The 12,311-nt window shown below is 56.7% G+C and overlaps 26 non-coding genes across 26 annotated transcripts; all 26 read right to left on the bottom strand.

Annotated features, from left to right (window-relative positions):
- Positions 1–274: 274 nt before the first annotated feature.
- LOC135590108 (5S ribosomal RNA) lies at positions 275–393 on the bottom strand. The gene has a single exon (XR_010477520.1). It is a non-coding gene; the product is annotated as a 5S ribosomal RNA (ribosomal RNA).
- A 350-nt stretch (positions 394–743) lies between these two features.
- LOC135588749 (5S ribosomal RNA) lies at positions 744–862 on the bottom strand. Its single transcript, XR_010476456.1, has one exon. It is a non-coding gene; the product is annotated as a 5S ribosomal RNA (ribosomal RNA).
- A 350-nt stretch (positions 863–1,212) lies between these two features.
- On the bottom strand, positions 1,213–1,331 carry LOC135588975 (5S ribosomal RNA). Its single transcript, XR_010476553.1, has one exon. It is a non-coding gene; the product is annotated as a 5S ribosomal RNA (ribosomal RNA).
- Positions 1,332–1,681: 350 nt separating this feature from the next.
- LOC135588023 (5S ribosomal RNA) lies at positions 1,682–1,800 on the bottom strand. Its single transcript, XR_010476047.1, has one exon. It is a non-coding gene; the product is annotated as a 5S ribosomal RNA (ribosomal RNA).
- A 350-nt stretch (positions 1,801–2,150) lies between these two features.
- On the bottom strand, positions 2,151–2,269 carry LOC135594232 (5S ribosomal RNA). Its single transcript, XR_010480039.1, has one exon. It is a non-coding gene; the product is annotated as a 5S ribosomal RNA (ribosomal RNA).
- A 350-nt stretch (positions 2,270–2,619) lies between these two features.
- Positions 2,620–2,738, bottom strand: LOC135588666 (5S ribosomal RNA). The gene has a single exon (XR_010476397.1). It is a non-coding gene; the product is annotated as a 5S ribosomal RNA (ribosomal RNA).
- Positions 2,739–3,088: 350 nt separating this feature from the next.
- Positions 3,089–3,207, bottom strand: LOC135588018 (5S ribosomal RNA). Its single transcript, XR_010476046.1, has one exon. It is a non-coding gene; the product is annotated as a 5S ribosomal RNA (ribosomal RNA).
- A 350-nt stretch (positions 3,208–3,557) lies between these two features.
- LOC135594208 (5S ribosomal RNA) lies at positions 3,558–3,676 on the bottom strand. The gene has a single exon (XR_010480031.1). It is a non-coding gene; the product is annotated as a 5S ribosomal RNA (ribosomal RNA).
- A 350-nt stretch (positions 3,677–4,026) lies between these two features.
- On the bottom strand, positions 4,027–4,145 carry LOC135588013 (5S ribosomal RNA). The gene has a single exon (XR_010476045.1). It is a non-coding gene; the product is annotated as a 5S ribosomal RNA (ribosomal RNA).
- Positions 4,146–4,495: 350 nt separating this feature from the next.
- On the bottom strand, positions 4,496–4,614 carry LOC135588005 (5S ribosomal RNA). The gene has a single exon (XR_010476042.1). It is a non-coding gene; the product is annotated as a 5S ribosomal RNA (ribosomal RNA).
- Positions 4,615–4,964: 350 nt separating this feature from the next.
- LOC135588000 (5S ribosomal RNA) lies at positions 4,965–5,083 on the bottom strand. The gene has a single exon (XR_010476039.1). It is a non-coding gene; the product is annotated as a 5S ribosomal RNA (ribosomal RNA).
- Positions 5,084–5,433: 350 nt separating this feature from the next.
- LOC135588429 (5S ribosomal RNA) lies at positions 5,434–5,552 on the bottom strand. The gene has a single exon (XR_010476259.1). It is a non-coding gene; the product is annotated as a 5S ribosomal RNA (ribosomal RNA).
- A 350-nt stretch (positions 5,553–5,902) lies between these two features.
- Positions 5,903–6,021, bottom strand: LOC135590097 (5S ribosomal RNA). The gene has a single exon (XR_010477509.1). It is a non-coding gene; the product is annotated as a 5S ribosomal RNA (ribosomal RNA).
- A 350-nt stretch (positions 6,022–6,371) lies between these two features.
- Positions 6,372–6,490, bottom strand: LOC135588747 (5S ribosomal RNA). Its single transcript, XR_010476455.1, has one exon. It is a non-coding gene; the product is annotated as a 5S ribosomal RNA (ribosomal RNA).
- A 350-nt stretch (positions 6,491–6,840) lies between these two features.
- LOC135588966 (5S ribosomal RNA) lies at positions 6,841–6,959 on the bottom strand. Its single transcript, XR_010476549.1, has one exon. It is a non-coding gene; the product is annotated as a 5S ribosomal RNA (ribosomal RNA).
- A 350-nt stretch (positions 6,960–7,309) lies between these two features.
- LOC135587995 (5S ribosomal RNA) lies at positions 7,310–7,428 on the bottom strand. The gene has a single exon (XR_010476034.1). It is a non-coding gene; the product is annotated as a 5S ribosomal RNA (ribosomal RNA).
- Positions 7,429–7,778: 350 nt separating this feature from the next.
- On the bottom strand, positions 7,779–7,897 carry LOC135589293 (5S ribosomal RNA). The gene has a single exon (XR_010476707.1). It is a non-coding gene; the product is annotated as a 5S ribosomal RNA (ribosomal RNA).
- A 350-nt stretch (positions 7,898–8,247) lies between these two features.
- LOC135588661 (5S ribosomal RNA) lies at positions 8,248–8,366 on the bottom strand. The gene has a single exon (XR_010476396.1). It is a non-coding gene; the product is annotated as a 5S ribosomal RNA (ribosomal RNA).
- A 350-nt stretch (positions 8,367–8,716) lies between these two features.
- Positions 8,717–8,835, bottom strand: LOC135587991 (5S ribosomal RNA). The gene has a single exon (XR_010476033.1). It is a non-coding gene; the product is annotated as a 5S ribosomal RNA (ribosomal RNA).
- Positions 8,836–9,185: 350 nt separating this feature from the next.
- Positions 9,186–9,304, bottom strand: LOC135594161 (5S ribosomal RNA). Its single transcript, XR_010480014.1, has one exon. It is a non-coding gene; the product is annotated as a 5S ribosomal RNA (ribosomal RNA).
- A 350-nt stretch (positions 9,305–9,654) lies between these two features.
- Positions 9,655–9,773, bottom strand: LOC135594041 (5S ribosomal RNA). The gene has a single exon (XR_010479969.1). It is a non-coding gene; the product is annotated as a 5S ribosomal RNA (ribosomal RNA).
- Positions 9,774–10,123: 350 nt separating this feature from the next.
- LOC135588425 (5S ribosomal RNA) lies at positions 10,124–10,242 on the bottom strand. The gene has a single exon (XR_010476258.1). It is a non-coding gene; the product is annotated as a 5S ribosomal RNA (ribosomal RNA).
- A 350-nt stretch (positions 10,243–10,592) lies between these two features.
- LOC135593170 (5S ribosomal RNA) lies at positions 10,593–10,711 on the bottom strand. Its single transcript, XR_010479434.1, has one exon. It is a non-coding gene; the product is annotated as a 5S ribosomal RNA (ribosomal RNA).
- A 350-nt stretch (positions 10,712–11,061) lies between these two features.
- LOC135588911 (5S ribosomal RNA) lies at positions 11,062–11,180 on the bottom strand. Its single transcript, XR_010476520.1, has one exon. It is a non-coding gene; the product is annotated as a 5S ribosomal RNA (ribosomal RNA).
- A 350-nt stretch (positions 11,181–11,530) lies between these two features.
- Positions 11,531–11,649, bottom strand: LOC135594179 (5S ribosomal RNA). The gene has a single exon (XR_010480021.1). It is a non-coding gene; the product is annotated as a 5S ribosomal RNA (ribosomal RNA).
- A 350-nt stretch (positions 11,650–11,999) lies between these two features.
- LOC135590991 (5S ribosomal RNA) lies at positions 12,000–12,118 on the bottom strand. The gene has a single exon (XR_010478398.1). It is a non-coding gene; the product is annotated as a 5S ribosomal RNA (ribosomal RNA).
- Positions 12,119–12,311: the final 193 nt, after the last annotated feature.

The raw sequence follows: 12,311 nt of genomic DNA, 5'->3' as shown, positions 1-12,311 counted from the left end.
GAAACCGCCGGCGCTTTCTCGAACGATCACGAAATCCCTATTGGAATCTCTCTCCGAACCCTAGCCCAACGACCGCGTATCGGTCACGGCAAGCTCGCGCCGAAACCATCGGCAGTTTCTCGAACGATTTCGCTATCACTATTGCGACCCCAATCCGGAAAGCTCTTTCCGAGCCCCACGATACTGACTGCGTAGCGGTCACGGCAAATTCCGTGCCCGAAAACAATCATCTCGGAGGTCTACGGGAGATGTTTCGTATCTCGGGACGCAAAAAGTAGTGCAACACGAGGACTTCCCGAGGGGTCACCCATCCTAGTACTACTCTCGCCCAAGCAGGCTTAACTTCAGAGTTCTGATGGGATCCGGTGATTTAGTGCTGGTATGATCGCACCGGTTTCGGGTGCTTCGTCCCTCGCCTATGTGCACGTCGCTGCCGGCGCATCAACGTCCGGAGCCTCTTGCCCGTCACGAAACCGCCGGCGCTTTCTCGAACGATCACGAAATCCCTATTGGAATCTCTCTCCGAACCCTAGCCCAACGACCGCGTATCGGTCACGGCAAGCTCGCGCCGTAACCATCGGCACTTTCTCGAACGATCTCGGAATCTCTATTGCGATCCAAATCTGGAAAGCTCTTTCCGAGCCCCACGATACTGACTGCATAGCGGTCACGGCAAATTCCGTGCCCGAAAACAATCATCTCGGAGGTCTACGGGAGATGTTTCGTATCTCGGGACGCAAAAAGTAGTGCAACACAAGGACTTCCCGGGAGGTCACCCATCCTAGTACTACTCTCGCCCAAGCACGCTTAACTTCGGAGTTCTAATAGGATCCGGTGATTTAGTGCTGGTATGATCGCACCGGTTTTGGGTGCTTCGTCCCTCGCCTATGTGCACGTCGCGGCCGGCGCATCAACGTCCGGAGCCTCTGGCCCGTCACGAAACCGCCGCCGCTTTCTCGAACGATCACGAAATCCCTATTGGAAGCTCTCTCCGAGCCCTAGCCCAACGACCGCGTATCTGTCACGGGAAGCTCGCGCCGTAACCATCGGCACTTTCTCGAACGATCTCGGAATCTCTATTGCGACTCAAATCCGGAAAGCTCTTTCCGAGCCCCACGATACTGACTGCATAGCGGTCACGGCAAATTCCGTGCCCGAAAACAATCGTCTCGGAGGTCTACGGGAGATGTTTCGTATCTCGGGACTCAAAAAGTAGTGCAACACGAGGACTTCCCGGGGGGTCACCCATCCTAGTACTACTCTCGCCCAAGCAGGCTTAACTTCGGAGTTCCGATGGGATCCGGTGATTTAGTGCTGGTATGATCGCACCGGTTTCGGGTGCTTCGTCCCTCGCCTATGTGCACGTCGCGGCCGGCGCATCAACGTCCGGAGCCTCTGGCCCGTCACGAAACCGCCGACGCTTTCTCGAACGATCACGAAATCCCTATTGGAATCTCTCTCCGAGCCCTAGCCCAACGACCGCGTATCGGTCACGGCAAGCTCGCGCCGAAACCATCGGCACTTTCTCGAACGATCTCGGAATCGCTATTGCGACCCCAATCCAGAAAGCTCTTTCCGAGCCCCACGATACTGACTGCGTAGCGGTCTCGGCAAATTTCGTGCCCGAAAACAATCATCTCAGAGGTCGACGGGAGATGTTTCGTATCTCGGGAAGCAAAAAGTAGTGCAACACGAGGACTTCCCGGGGGGTCACCCATCCTAGTACTACTCTCGCCCAAGCAGGCTTAACTTCGGAGTTCTGATGGGATCCGGTGATTTAGTGCTGGTATGATCGCACCGGTTTTGGTTGCTTCGTCCCTCGCCTATGTGCACGTCGCGGCCGGCGCATCAACGTCCGGAGCCTCTGGCCCGTCACGAAACCGCCGCCGCTTTCTCGAACGATCACGAAATCCCTATTGGAAGCTCTCTCCGAGCCCTAGCCCAACGACCGCGTATCTGTCACTGGAAGCTCGCGCCGTAACCATCGGCACTTTCTCGAACGATCTCGGAATCTCTATTGCGACTCAAATCCGGAAAGCTCTTTCCGAGCCCCACGATACTGACTGCATAGCGGTCACGGCAAATTCCGTGCCCGAAAACAATCGTCTCGGAGGTCTACGAGAGATGTTTCGTATCTCGGGACGCAAAAAGTAGTGCAACACGAGGACTTCCCGGGGGGTCACCCATCCTAGTACTACTCTCGCCCAAGCAGGCTTAACTTCGGAGTTCTGATGGGATCCGGTGGTTTAGTGCTGGTATGATCGCACCGGTTTCGGGTGCTTCGTCCCTCGCCTATGTGCACGTCGCGGCCGGCGCATCAACGTCCGGAGCCTCTTGCCCGTCACGAAACCGCCGGCGCTTTCCCGAACGATCACGAAATCCCTATTGGAAGCTCTCTCCGAGCCCTAGCCCAACGACCGCGTATCGGTCACGGCAAGCTCGCGCCGAAACCATCGGCACTTTCTCGAACGATCTCGGAATCGCTATTGCGACCCTAATCCGGAAAGCTCTTTCCGAGCCCCACGATACTGACTGTGTAGCGGTCACGGTAAATTCCGTGCCCGAAAACAATCATCTCGGAGGTCTACGGGAGATGTTTCGTATCTCGGGACGCAAAAAGTAGTGCAACACGAGGACTTCCCGAGGGGTCACCCATCCTAGTACTACTCTCGCCCAAGCAGGCTTAACTTCGGAGTTCTGATGGGATCCGGTGATTTAGTGCTGGTATGATCGCACCGGTTTCGGGTGCTTCGTCCCTCGCCTATGTGCACGTCGCGGCCGGCGCATCAACGTCCGGAGCCTCTTGCCCGTCACGAAACCGCCGGCGCTTTCTCGAACGATCACGAAATCCCTATTGGAATCTCTCTCCGAACCCTAGCCCAACGACCGCGTATCGGTCACGGCAAGCTCGCGCCGTAACCATCGGCACTTTCTCGAACGATCTCGGAATCTCTATTGCGACCCAAATCCGGAAAGCTCTTTCCGAGCCCCACGATACTGACTGCATAGCGGTCACGGCAAATTCCGTGCCCGAAAACAATCGTCACGGAGGTCTCCGGGTGATGTTTCGTATCTCGGGACGCAAAAAGTAGTGCAACACGAGGACTTCCCGGGGGGTCACCCATCCTAGTACTACTCTCGCCCAAGCAGGCTTAACTTCGGAGTTCTGATGGGATCCGGTGATTTAGTGCTGGTATGATCGCACCGGTTTCGGGTGCTTCGTCCCTCGCCTATGTGCACGTCGCGGCCGGCGCATCAACGTCCGGAGCCTCTGGCCCGTCACGAAACCGCCGACGCTTTCTCGAACGATCACGAAATCCCTATTGGAATCTCTCTCCGAGCCCTAGCCCAACGACCGCGTATCGGTCACGGCAAGCTCGCGCCGAAACCATCGGCACTTTCTCGAACGATCTCGGAATCGCTATTGCGACCCCAATCCAGAAAGCTCTTTCCGAGCCCCACGATACTGACTGCGTAGCGGTCATGGCAAATTTCGTGCCCGAAAACAATCATCTCAGAGGTCGACGGGAGATGTTTCGTATCTCGGGAAGCCAAAAGTAGTGCAACACGAGGACTTCCCGGGGGGTCACCCATCCTAGTACTACTCTCGCCCAAGCACGCTTAACTTCGGAGTTCTGATGGGATCCGGTGGTTTAGTGCTGGTATGATCGCACCGGTTTCGGGTGCTTCGTCCCTCGCCTATGTGCACGTCGCGGCCGGCGCATCAACGTCCGTAGCCTCTTGCCCGTCACGAAACCGCCGGCGCTTTCCCGAACGATCACGAAATCCCTATTGGAAGCTCTCTCCGAGCCCTAGCCCAACGACCGCGTATCGGTCACGGCAAGCTCGCGCCGAAACCATCGGCACTTTCTCGAACGATCTCGGAATCGCTATTGCGACCCTAATCCGGAAAGCTCTTTCCGAGCCCCACGACACTGACTGCGTAGCGGTCACGGCAAATTCCGTGCCCGAAAACAATCATCTCGGAGGTCTACGGGAGATGTTTCGTATCTCGGGACGCAAAAAGTAGTGCAACACGAGGACTTCCCGGGGGGTCACCCATCCTAGTACTACTCTCGCCCAAGCAGGCTTAACTTCGGAGTTCTGATGGGATCCGGTGATTTAGTGCTGGTATGATCGCACCGGTTTCGGGTGCTACGTCCCTCTCCTATGTGCACGTCGCGGCCGGCGCATCAACGTCCGGAGCCTCTGGCCCGTCACGAAACCGCCGACGCTTTCTCGAACGATCACGAAATCCCTATTGGAATCTCTCTCCGAGCCCTAGCCCAACGACCGCGTATCGGTCACGGCAAGCTCGCGCCGAAACCATCGGCACTTTCTCGAACGATCTCGGAATCGCTATTGCGACCCCAATCCAGAAAGCTCTTTCCGAGCCCCACGATACTGACTGCGTAGCGGTCACGGCAAATTCCGTGCCCGAAAACAATCATCTCGGAGGTCGACGGGAGATGTTTCGTATCTCGGGAAGCAAAAAGTAGTGCAACACGAGGACTTCCCGGGGGGTCACCCATCCTAGTACTACTCTCGCCCAAGCAGGCTTAACTTCGGAGTTCTGATGGGATCCGGTGATTTAGTGCTGGTATGATCGCACCGGTTTCGGGTGCTACGTCCCTCTCCTATGTGCACGTCGCGGCCGGCGCATCAACGTCCGGAGCCTCTGGCCCGTCACGAAACCGCCGACGCTTTCTCGAACGATCACGAAATCCCTATTGGAATCTCTCTCCGAGCCCTAGCCCAACGACCGCGTATCGGTCACGGCAAGCTCGCGCCGAAACCATCGGCACTTTCTCGAACGATCTCGGAATCGCTATTGCGACCCCAATCCAGAAAGCTCTTTCCGAGCCCCACGATACTGACTGCGTAGCGGTCACGGCAAATTTCGTGCCCGAAAACAATCATCTCAGAGGTCGACGGGAGATGTTTCGTATCTCGGGAAGCAAAAAGTAGTGCAACACGAGGACTTCCCGGGGGGTCACCCATCCTAGTACTACTCTCGCCCAAGCAGGCTTAACTTCGGAGTTCTGATGGGATCCGGTGATTTAGTGCTGGTATGATCGCACCGGTTTCGGGTGCTACGTCCCTCTCCTATGTGCACGTCGCGGCCGGCGCATCAACGTCCGGAGCCTCTGGCCCGTCACGAAACCGCCGACGCTTTCTCGAACGATCATGAAATCCCTTTTGGAATCTCTCTCCGAGCCCTAGCCCAACGACCGCGTATCGGTCACGGCAAGCTCGCGCCGAAACCATCGGCACTTTCTCGAACGATCTCGGAATCGCTATTGCGACCCCAATCCGTAAAGCTCTTTCCGAGCCCCACGATACTGACTGCGTAGCGGTCATGGCAAATTCCGTGCCCGAAAACAATCATCACGGAGGTCTACGGGAGATGTTTCGTATCTCGGGACGTAAAAAGTAGTGCAACACGAGGACTTCCCGGGGGGTCACCCATCCTAGTACTACTCTCGCCCAAGCACGCTTAACTTCGGAGTTCTAATAGGATCCGGTGATTTAGTGCTGGTATGATCGCACCGGTTTCGGGTGCCTCGTCCCTCGCCTATGTGCACGTCGCGGCCGGCGCATCAACGTCCGGAGCCTCTTGCCCGTCACGAAACCGCCGGCGCTTTCTCGAACGATCACGAAATCCCTATTGGAATCTCTCTCCGAACCCTAGCCCAACGACCGCGTATCGGTCACGGCAAGCTCGCGCCGAAACCATCGGCAGTTTCTCGAACGATTTCGCTATCACTATTGCGACCCCAATCCGGAAAGCTCTTTCCGAGCCCCACGATACTGACTGCGTAGCGGTCACGGCAAATTCCGTGCCCGAAAACAATCATCTCGGAGGTCTACGGGAGATGTTTCGTATCTCGGGACGCAAAAAGTAGTGCAACACGAGGACTTCCCGAGGGGTCACCCATCCTAGTACTACTCTCGCCCAAGCAGGCTTAACTTCAGAGTTCTGATGGGATCCGGTGATTTAGTGCTGGTATGATCGCACCGGTTTCGGGTGCTTCGTCCCTCGCCTATGTGCACGTCGCTGCCGGCGCATCAACGTCCGGAGCCTCTTGCCCGTCACGAAACCGCCGGCGCTTTCTCGAACGATCACGAAATCCCTATTGGAATCTCTCTCCGAACCCTAGCCCAACGACCGCGTATCGGTCACGGCAAGCTCGCGCCGTAACCATCGGCACTTTCTCGAACGATCTCGGAATCTCTATTGCGATCCAAATCTGGAAAGCTCTTTCCGAGCCCCACGATACTGACTGCATAGCGGTCACGGCAAATTCCGTGCCCGAAAACAATCATCTCGGAGGTCTACGGGAGATGTTTCGTATCTCGGGACGCAAAAAGTAGTGCAACACAAGGACTTCCCGGGAGGTCACCCATCCTAGTACTACTCTCGCCCAAGCACGCTTAACTTCGGAGTTCTAATAGGATCCGGTGATTTAGTGCTGGTATGATCGCACCGGTTTTGGGTGCTTCGTCCCTCGCCTATGTGCACGTCGCGGCCGGCGCATCAACGTCCGGAGCCTCTGGCCCGTCACGAAACCGCCGCCGCTTTCTCGAACGATCACGAAATCCCTATTGGAAGCTCTCTCCGAGCCCTAGCCCAACGACCGCGTATCTGTCACGGGAAGCTCGCGCCGTAACCATCGGCACTTTCTCGAACGATCTCGGAATCTCTATTGCGACTCAAATCCGGAAAGCTCTTTCCGAGCCCCACGATACTGACTGCATAGCGGTCACGGCAAATTCCGTGCCCGAAAACAATCGTCTCGGAGGTCTACGGGAGATGTTTCGTATCTCGGGACTCAAAAAGTAGTGCAACACGAGGACTTCCCGGGGGGTCACCCATCCTAGTACTACTCTCGCCCAAGCAGGCTTAACTTCGGAGTTCCGATGGGATCCGGTGATTTAGTGCTGGTATGATCGCACCGGTTTCGGGTGCTTCGTCCCTCGCCTATGTGCACGTCGCGGCCGGCGCATCAACGTCCGGAGCCTCTGGCCCGTCACGAAACCGCCGACGCTTTCTCGAACGATCACGAAATCCCTATTGGAATCTCTCTCCGAGCCCTAGCCCAACGACCGCGTATCGGTCACGGCAAGCTCGCGCCGAAACCATCGGCACTTTCTCGAACGATCTCGGAATCGCTATTGCGACCCCAATCCAGAAAGCTCTTTCCGAGCCCCACGATACTGACTGCGTAGCGGTCTCGGCAAATTTCGTGCCCGAAAACAATCATCTCAGAGGTCGACGGGAGATGTTTCGTATCTCGGGAAGCAAAAAGTAGTGCAACACGAGGACTTCCCGGGGGGTCACCCATCCTAGTACTACTCTCGCCCAAGCAGGCTTAACTTCGGAGTTCTGATGGGATCCGGTGATTTAGTGCTGGTATGATCGCACCGGTTTTGGTTGCTTCGTCCCTCTCCTATGTGCACGTCGCGGCCGGCGCATCAACGTCCGGAGCCTCTGGCCCGTCACGAAACCGCCGCCGCTTTCTCGAACGATCACGAAATCCCTATTGGAAGCTCTCTCCGAGCCCTAGCCCAACGACCGCGTATCTGTCACTGGAAGCTCGCGCCGTAACCATCGGCACTTTCTCGAACGATCTCGGAATCTCTATTGCGACTCAAATCCGGAAAGCTCTTTCCGAGCCCCACGATACTGACTGCATAGCGGTCACGGCAAATTCCGTGCCCGAAAACAATCGTCTCGGAGGTCTACGAGAGATGTTTCGTATCTCGGGACGCAAAAAGTAGTGCAACACGAGGACTTCCCGGGGGGTCACCCATCCTAGTACTACTCTCGCCCAAGCAGGCTTAACTTCGGAGTTCTGAAGGGATCCGGTGGTTTAGTGCTGGTATGATCGCACCGGTTTCGGGTGCTTCGTCCCTCGCCTATGTGCACGTCGCGGCCGGCGCATCAACGTCCGGAGCCTCTTGCCCGTCACGAAACCGCCGGCGCTTTCCCGAACGATCACGAAATCCCTATTGGAAGCTCTCTCCGAGCCCTAGCCCAACGACCGCGTATCGGTCACGGCAAGCTCGCGCCGAAACCATCGGCACTTTCTCGAACGATCTCGGAATCGCTATTGCGACCCTAATCCGGAAAGCTCTTTCCGAGCCCCACGATACTGACTGTGTAGCGGTCACGGTAAATTCCGTGCCCGAAAACAATCATCTCGGAGGTCTACGGGAGATGTTTCGTATCTCGGGACGCAAAAAGTAGTGCAACACGAGGACTTCCCGAGGGGTCACCCATCCTAGTACTACTCTCGCCCAAGCAGGCTTAACTTCGGAGTTCTGATGGGATCCGGTGATTTAGTGCTGGTATGATCGCACCGGTTTCGGGTGCTTCGTCCCTCGCCTATGTGCACGTCGCGGCCGGCGCATCAACGTCCGGAGCCTCTTGCCCGTCACGAAACCGCCGGCGCTTTCTCGAACGATCACGAAATCCCTATTGGAATCTCTCTCCGAACCCTAGCCCAACGACCGCGTATCGGTCACGGCAAGCTCGCGCCGTAACCATCGGCACTTTCTCGAACGATCTCGGAATCTCTATTGCGACCCAAATCCGGAAAGCTCTTTCCGAGCCCCACGATACTGACTGCATAGCGGTCACGGCAAATTCCGTGCCCGAAAACAATCGTCACGGAGGTCTCCGGGTGATGTTTCGTATCTCGGGACGCAAAAAGTAGTGCAACACGAGGACTTCCCGGGGGGTCACCCATCCTAGTACTACTCTCGCCCAAGCAGGCTTAACTTCGGAGTTCTGATGGGATCCGGTGATTTAGTGCTGGTATGATCGCACCGGTTTCGGGTGCTTCGTCCCTCGCCTATGTGCACGTCGCGGCCGGCGCATCAACGTCCGGAGCCTCTGGCCCGTCACGAAACCGCCGACGCTTTCTCGAACGATCACGAAATCCCTATTGGAATCTCTCTCCGAGCCCTAGCCCAACGACCGCGTATCGGTCACGGCAAGCTCGCGCCGAAACCATCGGCACTTTCTCGAACGATCTCGGAATCGCTATTGCGACCCCAATCCAGAAAGCTCTTTCCGAGCCCCACGATACTGACTGCGTAGCGGTCATGGCAAATTTCGTGCCCGAAAACAATCATCTCAGAGGTCGACGGGAGATGTTTCGTATCTCGGGAAGCCAAAAGTAGTGCAACACGAGGACTTCCCGGGGGGTCACCCATCCTAGTACTACTCTCGCCCAAGCACGCTTAACTTCGGAGTTCTGATGGGATCCGGTGGTTTAGTGCTGGTATGATCGCACCGGTTTCGGGTGCTTCGTCCCTCGCCTATGTGCACGTCGCGGCCGGCGCATCAACGTCCGTAGCCTCTTGCCCGTCACGAAACCGCCGGCGCTTTCCCGAACGATCACGAAATCCCTATTGGAAGCTCTCTCCGAGCCCTAGCCCAACGACCGCGTATCGGTCACGGCAAGCTCGCGCCGAAACCATCGGCACTTTCTCGAACGATCTCGGAATCTCTATTGCGACCCAAATCCGGAAAGCTCTTTCCGAGCCCCACGATACTGACTGCGTAGCGGTCACGGCAAATTCCGTGCCCGAAAACAATCATCTCGGAGGTCTACGGGAGATGTTTCGTATCTCGGGACGCAAAAAGTAGTGCAACACGAGGACTTCCCGGGAGGTCACCCATCCTAGTACTACTCTCGCCCAAGCACGCTTAACTTCGGAGTTCTAATAGGATCCGGTGATTTAGTGCTGGTATGATCGCACCGGTTTTGGGTGCTTCGTCCCTCGCCTATGTGCACGTCGCGGCCGGCGCATCAACGTCCGGAGCCTCTGGCCCGTCATGAAACCGCCGCCGCTTTCTCGAACGATCACGAAATCCCTATTGGAAGCTCTCTCCGAGCCCTAGCCCAACGACCGCGTATCTGTCACGGGAAGCTCGCGCCGTAACCATCGGCACTTTCTCGAACGATCTCGGAATCTCTATTGCGACCCAAATCCGGAAAGCTCTTTCCGAGCCCCACGATACTGACAGCATAGCGGTCACGGCAAATTCCGTGCCCGAAAACAATCGTCTCGGAGGTCTACGGGAGATGTTTCGTATCTCGGGACGCAAAAAGTAGTGCAACACGAGGACTTCCCGGGGGGTCACCCATCCTAGTACTACTCTCGCCCAAGCACGCTTAACTTCGGAGTTCTAATAGGATCCGGTGATTTAGTGCTGGTATGATCGCACCGGTTTCGGGTGCCTCGTCCCTCGCCTATGTGCACGTCGCGGCCGGCGCATCAACGTCCGGAGCCTCTTGCCCGTCACGAAACCGCCGGCGCTTTCTCGAACGATCACGAAATCCCTATTGGAATCTCTCTCCGAACCCTAGCCCAACGACCGCGTATCGGTCACGGCAAGCTCGCGCCGAAACCATCGGCACTTTCTCGAACGATCTCGGAATCACTATTGCGACCCCAATCCGGAAAGCTCTTTCCGAGCCCCACGATACTGACTGCGTAGCGGTCACGGCAAATTTCGTGCCCGAAAACAATCATCTCGGAAGTCGACGGGAGATGTTTCGTATCTCGGGATGCAAAAAGTAGTGCAACACGAGGACTTCCCGGGGGGTCACCCATCCTAGTACTACTCTCGCCCAAGCACGCTTAACTTCGGAGTTCTGATGGGATCCGGTGGTTTAGTGCTGGTATTATCGCACCGGTTTCGGGTGCTTCGTCCCTCGCCTATGTGCACGTCGCGTCCGGCGCATCAACGTCCGGAGCCTCTAGCCCGTCACGAAACCGCCGGTGCTTTCTCGAACGATCACGAAATCCCTATTGGAATCTCTCTCCGAGCCCTAGCCCAACGACCGCGTATCGGTCACGGCAAGCTCGCGCCGAAACCATCGGCACTTTCTCGAACGATCTCGGAATCGCTATTGCGACCCCAATCCGGAAAGCTTTTTCCGAGCCCCACGATACTGACTGCGTAGCGGTCATGGCAAATTCCGTGCCCGAAAACAATCATCTCGGAGGTCTACGGGAGATGTTTCGTATCTCGGGACGCAAAAAGTAGTGCAACACAAGGACTTCCCGGGGGGTCACCCATCCTAGTACTACTCTCGCCCAAGCACGCTTAACTTCGGAGTTCTAATAGGATCCGGTGATTTAGTGCTGGTATGATCGCACCGGTTTCGGGTGCCTCGTCCCTCGCCTATGTGCACGTCGCGGCCGGCGCATCAACGTCCGGAGCCTCTTGCCCGTCACGGAACCGCCGGCGCTTTCTCGAACGATCACGAAATCCCTATTGGAATCTCTCTCCGAACCCTAGCCCAACGACCGCGTATCGGTCACGGCAAGCTCGCGCCGAAACCATCGGCAGTTTCTCGAACGATTTCGCTATCACTATTGCGACCCCAATCCGGAAAGCTCTTTCCGAGCCCCACGATACTGACTGCGTAGCGGTCACGGCAAATTCCGTGCCCGAAAACAATCATCTCGGAGGTCTACGGGAGATGTTTCGTATCTCGGGACGCAAAAAGTAGTGCAACACGAGGACTTCCCGAGGGGTCACCCATCCTAGTACTACTCTCGCCCAAGCATGCTTAACTTCGGAGTTCTGATGGGATCCGGTGATTTAGTGCTGGTATGATCGCACCGGTTTCGGGTGCTTCGTCCCTCGCCTATGTGCACGTCGCGGCCGGCGCATCAACGTCCGGAGCCTCTTGCCCGTCACGAAACCGCCGGCGCTTTCTCGAACGATCACGAAATCCCTATTGGAATCTCTCTCCGAACCCTAGCCCAACGACCGCGTATCGGTCACGGCAAGCTCGCGCCGTAACCATCGGCACTTTCTCGAACGATCTCGGAATCTCTATTGCGACCCAAATCCGGAAAGCTCTTTCCGAGCCCCACGATACTGACTGCATAGCGGTCACGGCAAATTCCGTGCCCGAAAACAATCGTCACGGAGGTCTACGGGTGATGTTTTGTATCTCGGGACGCAAAAAGTAGTGCAACACGAGGACTTCCCGGGGGGTCACCCATCCTAGTACTACTCTCGCCAAAGCAGGCTTAACTTCGGAGTTCTGATGGGATCCGGTGATTTAGTGCTGGTATGATCGCACCGGTTTCGGGTGCTTCGTCCCTCGCCTATGTGCACGTCGCGGCCGGCGCATCAACGTCCGGAGCCTCTGGCCCGTCACGAAACCGCCGACGCTTTCTCGAATGATCACGAAATCCCTATTGGAATCTCTCTCCGATCCCTAGCCCAACGACCGCGTATCGGTCACGGCAAGCTCGCGCCGAAACCATCGGCACTT

The sequence above is a fragment of the Musa acuminata genome, chromosome BXJ1-1 (genome assembly GCF_036884655.1).
Source record: "Musa acuminata AAA Group cultivar baxijiao chromosome BXJ1-1, Cavendish_Baxijiao_AAA, whole genome shotgun sequence".
NCBI classification, from domain to species: Eukaryota; Viridiplantae; Streptophyta; class Magnoliopsida; order Zingiberales; family Musaceae; genus Musa; species Musa acuminata.
Note: the sequence above shows the minus strand (reverse complement) of the source record. Positions and strands in the feature narration are given on the sequence as shown.